Source organism: Pan paniscus, chromosome 21, assembly GCF_029289425.2.
Source record: "Pan paniscus chromosome 21, NHGRI_mPanPan1-v2.0_pri, whole genome shotgun sequence".
In the NCBI taxonomy this organism is placed as follows: Eukaryota; Metazoa; Chordata; class Mammalia; order Primates; family Hominidae; genus Pan; species Pan paniscus.
In genome coordinates, this window is record NC_073270.2 from 53,562,423 (window position 1) to 53,568,764 (window position 6,342).

General features: G+C 49.0%; 1 pseudogene; it reads right to left on the bottom strand.

Annotated features, from left to right (window-relative positions):
• Positions 1-3,727: 3,727 nt before the first annotated feature.
• LOC112438013 (U7 small nuclear RNA) lies at positions 3,728-3,793 on the bottom strand (annotated as a pseudogene).
• Between the last annotated feature and the right edge of the window lie 2,549 nt (positions 3,794-6,342).

The following is a 6,342-nucleotide window of genomic DNA, read 5'->3' on the forward strand; positions in this document are numbered from 1 at the left end:
GGGGCTCACAAGTCCCAGGAAGGTGGCAGTAGCCTGGGAGCTGCTTCCTTGAAAAGTCTGAACGGGCTGGGACCTGTGGAGAGGGACAAGCGAGGGCTCAAGGGATGGGTCTGAGCTGGTTTTTAAAGTTTATCTGTGTTAGAGAAACTGCCGCTCCAACACCAAGAATAAATCAGCTCCATTTCCCATCACCTCGGTTGCTTCTTTTTCCCATCTCTTCCTCTCTGTAAGTTTTGCCTAAGAAAAATGTATTATGTTTTCTGAAGGCAACCGCTTCCCCCTCCTCCCTTGTGAACAGTCAGGCAAAGAATGAATTTAGATTTTTTTGTAGTGTCAAGGCCTCTCTCATTAAATTACTCCCACCATCTCTTGTCTCTCCTGGTGAGTGAGTTTAATGATCTCTTGCTCCTTATTCTCTTGAAAACTGCCTCGTGTGCTTCTGGCTTGGGCAATCTTAATGCTTTGGGCAGCTTTCAGTTTCCTGACTGTAGCTTGCACTCCAGACTTCATCCCCAGCCCGTCCCCATCCTCTTCTCCGCCCAGCGCTTCCCATCTTCCCACATTCCTCTTCTCATCCCCTGTTCTCTCTGCACGTATTTGCTCACTGACATTCCCATATTTTCTACTTCTACTGAAATCCTGATTGTATCCAGTCATGCTTTTTTGATTTTTTAAAAACACTGAAATGTCTGTAATTCCAACACTTTGGGAGGCCGAGGTGGGCGGATCGCTTGAGCCCAGGAGTTTGAGACCAGCCCAGGCAACAGGGCAAGGCCGTATCTCTATAAAAAATACAAAAATTAGCCGGGCATGGTGGCATGCGCCTGTATTCACAGCTACTCAGGAGAGCGAGGCAAGAGGATCGCTTGAGCCCAGGAGGTTGAGGCTGCAGTGGGCCATCATCACACCACGGCATTCAGCCTGGGCAACAGAGAGAGCACCTGTCTTAAAGACAAACAAACAAACAACCCTGAAATTTTGGCTAGATGTGGTGGCTCACACCTGTAATCCCAGCACTTTGAGAGGCCGAAGTGGGCAGATCACTTGAGGCCACAAGTTGAAGACCAGCCTGGCCAACATAAGGAAATCCTGTTGCTACTAAAATTACATAAATTAGCTGGGTGTGGTGGCGGGCACCTGTAATCCCAGCTACTCGGGGAGACTGAGGCACAATAATTGCTTGAACCTGGGAGGCTAAGGTTGCAATGAGCTGAGATTTTGCTACTGCACTCCAGCCTGGGCAACAGAGTGAGACTTCGTCTCAAAACAAACAAATACACACACACACACACACACACACACACACACACACACACAAACACAAACAAAAACCCCTGAAATGTGATGATGACCGTTGTGTCCTTATCAACAGCCATTGCTTGCCTGCTTACGTTAGTTGCAGTGGGAGGGTAGGCAGCCAGAAGTATTGGGCATTCCCCTGGCCTATGCATTTTGAATGATGAATACAAAACTGCTCAATTCACCAAAAACAATCATGTAAGAAAGGAACGTTTCACTTCTTCATATGGGCCCCTGATTGCATGTGATGCAGGTGACAATTACATATGTCCCCTTAACAGTCTGGAAAATTCTAGTGAAGAGAGGAGTTTAAGTCCCTTCACACTGAACTGAAACAATTAATTCTCTATAAAAATCTCCGCATGATGGATCATGTTGCATTTCAAACCTCTACAGACTGTCTCATATAAATATCTGTTTCTCTTTTTTGAGACAGAGTCTCGCTTTGTCACCCAGGCTGGAGTGCAATGGTGCAATCTTGGTTCACTGCAACTTCTGCCTCCCAGGACCTGCAGAGGTCCTGGTCTCAGAGTTCATGCCCTGCAGTTGCTGTGTGTCCAGCAGCTGGCAGGGCAAGAGGGTTGGGGGGTGGGCGTCACTCCCACAGACACACAGCACCCGGCAGAACCCTGGCCTAAAGGCATGCAGCTCTGGGGTCTCCCAAGCCCACCTGGGAGTAGGCCCATGGGGACAGCTGTGGGGGCAGGGACTCCCAATGTACAAAACAGGCCATGAGCTGGGCAAGCTGCTCCTTCTCATAACCTCAGACCTTTCTTCTGACCCAGTCAGGACCAGCTCCTGGGACCCTGCAGACAATCCTGGGCCCAGAGAAGCAGGCAGATGTGGCTGTTGGTAGCACTAATATGGGTTGTGAATATCATCCTGTGGTTATTACTTTACTTACGTTACCTGCCAGTACACTCGATCCTGCATATGTCCCCTCACTTCACGCTCACGGGGTTTGCATGATGGGACGAGCACTCCCAGCAGGTGATGAGGTTGATAAATGGCACCTGACATTCCTGGAGCACCTGTTGGTGCGCAGGGCGGGGCTTAGTGCTCTGTTTGAGTCTGGAGACTTTACTCTGCAACAGCAGCTGTGTGACCCCCGGTGAGTGGTTTAACCTTTCTATGCCTCTTCTTTCTCAACTCTAAAGGTGGATAATAAAGTCCCTGCCCTCAAGCAATCAAAGATGTGTAAGAAGGGCCTGGCACATGGCAGGCAGGCAGTATACATGGTTGGGATTAACCCCACTATACAGATGAGGAAACTGAGGCTCAGAGGCACTGGCCTGGCAGGAAGTAGGACCTGCGCCCAGGCTCGTCTGATGCTGAGCGCTTTGGCCTCCATCCCTTATGGCTGCTCCCCACTCCACACTGGGACAGATCCTGGAGAGGCAAACCCCAAATACCCTCCCTAACCAGAAACCGAAATACCAAAATCCACTAGATCCCAGCCCTTACAGCTGCCTTCAGAAGGGACAGAGCAGAGGGCCACACCTTCACACGCACACAGGGGCTGACCATCCAAGGACCCCAATCACCTGGCTGAGAGCAGCCCTGCTCCCACGGGGACACTGACTGCTCCGAGTGCCCGGCATTTAGGCCTCAAGCCACCCACTCTGCACTGCACGGGGCCTCCTTGGAACGCATCCCTCCCCAGAGGCTGTTTCTCTGCGGGATGGCGCTGCTGCTGTGGGGAGGACCCTTCCTCCCTCCTTCACGACGACCTGCCCTCACCTGGCTCGTCTCTTGGTAGACGCTGTCCCATGCATCTCTGTCATTTGTATGCCACCAAGGTGACAGTCTTCCTGGCCACGGGTGTGACAGGGCCTTTTAGTTTCTGACTGACACAGTCACAGCCCGATTTCACCTGATTCCACTTACAAAGGCAGGTTTCCCTTCCCAGCCGCACATGGGGGTGGTCTCAGTGGAGTTCAAGAGGATGTGGGCTGGGAGGAGGGGCAGCAAATAATCCCCAGCCCACCCCAAGCAGGAGGTGGCAGGGTCCATCCGGCCGTCTGGAGACAGCCGAGACCCTTGGCCACTGCAGTTCCCCCCACTGAGCCTGCCCCCATCCCCACTCCACACTGGAACAGATGCTGGAGGGGCAAACCCCAAATACCCTCCCTAACCAGACACCAAAATACCAAAATCCACCAGATCCCAGCCCAGCCTGGCCAGATAGTCTGACTTTCCAATGAAGTCGAAAATACAGATTTTTAGAATTAAAATGTAAATGCTGGCAACTAATTCAAATTCAATTTTGTGGTGGTGTTTTTTTTGTTTTTGTTTTTGCATGGAGGGCTTTCTGGTGAAAACCAGACCCCACCTGGGAGCAGGCCCTGGGGGGACGGCTGTGGGAGAAGGGGACCCCTTCCCCGCAAGTACAAAGAACAGGCCACGAGCTGGGCACAGATGCCTCTTCCCGAGCCCACCTGGGAGTGACAACCGGAAAACGTGCTAGACAAATTCTGAAAGAGCTGTAACACCTTACATTATTTTAAAAGTCCCCAGGTTGAGTTAATCCCAGACCCTTTACAGCTTTTGCCTTCTGATTGGTGAGGCCTCAGCTCAAATGTCACCTCCTCAGAGAGGCCCTCCCCCATGGCCCTATTTAAGTAGCCCCCACCAGAGTCTCAGTCAGCGACACGCACCCTTCATTTCCTTCTTGGCGCTGACCCCTACCTGCAAGTGCCTCGTCATTTGCGGTTGGCATCTGCACTGTCCGTCTCCACCAGCACTTAGGCTCCGTGAGGACAGACGCACGTCGCCTTGTGCCCTGGTGAATCCCAAATCCCTGCCCTGAGCGCAGTGCCTGGCACAGAACAGACACAGGCAATGAGTGCTGCTGAAAGTTCCCCATGGAGCCAGTGGTGATCTGTCCAGGCTCTACAGCCCTCCCGCTAAACGTGTTCAGAGACGGGGACGCTGGGGCCATCCTCCTTGCTCCACTCCTGGTGAAGAGCCCTCAGACCCATAAGATGGGCTTGTCCATATCACCTTCTCAGGTGAGCCTCATACATAAGCAGGTTCAGTGGGTTAACCAAGCCTACATCTTTAACCCACGTGATAACCACAGTACCAGGTTTCTGCCATCAAATCTTTTCTATCCTCAGTCCTGCCTTGGGAATTCAAACTCACCCAGAATTCAGAGTTTCACAGACTCAGAAGAGAATGTGATGCCAGATTGTTCTGAAATGTTTGGTTTTAAAGCAAGATCAAATGATTACATTTGTGATCTGAAATCATTTGATTGTGTCAAGCCATATCCCCTTCCAAATTATTCTCTTTAAATTCTCCCCAGAACGGGGAGCAGTATTAATTGTTTCCAATGAAAAGACTGCCCCTTTCATCAAAGCCATGAGCTTTATCTGCTGTTTTTGAATATAACCCTGGCTTAGTGAAAGTTGATTGTAAATAGCAGGTCTTCTTTGTGCATTTTGTGCTTCCAAATGTGCTACTTGGAATAAAGAAGTGAAAAGTTTAAAAATCCTCTCTTGTAAATGTTTGGAAATTGCACTAGAGTTATTTCTTGCTCTTTGAGGGTAGAGGTCACCCTGCAAACATACAGTCACACCTGTTCAGCTCCCCCGGGTTCTGAATGTCACTAGACCCCCACTTCCCCCCCCACCTTGGCTGGCCAGACTCTGTGAAGGACACTCACTGTCTGTGTGACCTCACACCAGGTATAGGGACCGGGGGAAAGAGGCACGTCTAGCTTGTGGGACAGTCCTGCAAGGCCACTTTTCTGGTAGGGAGGTGACACCTTCAAAGGAATCTCTCATTTCTCCCAGCTCCAGCCAGTTTCAACAACAGGTGGGGTTTTCTTTCCTCTCAATTGTTATAGATTTCTTTTCTAATAATCAAAGTCATGTCTCATTTTGAAAGTTTTTAAAAATAGAAGAAAACAAGATTTTAAATCACACGTGATTCCAACACCAAAGATAAGCAGCATTTGCATTTTGCTATGTAGTGCTCCTGTTAGACATACACACACATATGATCACACTTACACACTTATGCATTTTTGCTTCATTAAAGTAGAATAAAGCTTTATGGGCCAGGTGCAGTGGCTCATGCCTGTAATCACAGGCGGATCACTGAAGGTCAGGAGTTTGAGACCAGCTTGGACAACATGGTGAAACCCCAGCTCTACTAAAAATACAAAAAATAGCTGGATGTGGTGCGTGTGCCTGTAATCTCAGCTACTCGGAAGGCTGAGGCAGGAGAATTGTTTGAACCCAGGAGGTGGAGTTTGCAGTGAGCCGAGATCTCACCATTGCACTCCAGCCTGCACAACAGAGTGAGACTCTGTCTCAAAAAACAACAAAAAAAAGAGCTTTGTTTACACTAAACAATATTTTGTGTCCATATTTACACATAGATAACCAACAGATCACTATCATTTTTGGTATGGGCATATGTAGATATAAGTATTACATGAATTTCCTACTTTTTATCCAGTTATGGTTATATCACCTATCAGTGATTTAACTTCAGCCAAGATAGAAGTTTATCTCATAAAAACCAAGACTGGGCCGGGCACAGAGGCTCACGCCTGTAATCCCAGCACTTTGGGAGGCTGAGGCGAGTGTTTCACTTGAGGTCATGAGTTCGAGACTAGCCTGCTTAACATGGTGAAACCCTGTCTCTACTAAAAATAAAAAAAATTAGCTGAATATGGTGGCACGCACCCGTAATCCCAGCTATTCGGGAGGCTGAGGCATGAGAATCATTTGAACCCAGGAAGCGGAAGTTGCAGTGAGCTGAGATCACGCCATTGCATTCCAGCCTGGGCAACAGAGCAAGAGTCTGTCTCAAAAAATAAAAAAGTAAAAACAAAACTGGAGGTTGTCAGTCTAGGGTGGCGTTAGGGACTTTCATTTCCTTCCAGAGGACATTCTGCTATCCACAGGGTAGAAGCCTAATCCTCAAGGTTCAAGGTGACAAGAATAGCTCCAACCATCATACACTTATTCCAGGAAGCAGGTCAAAGGATGGAACAACTAAGAAATGACATTAAAGATATGGGTCAGTCCA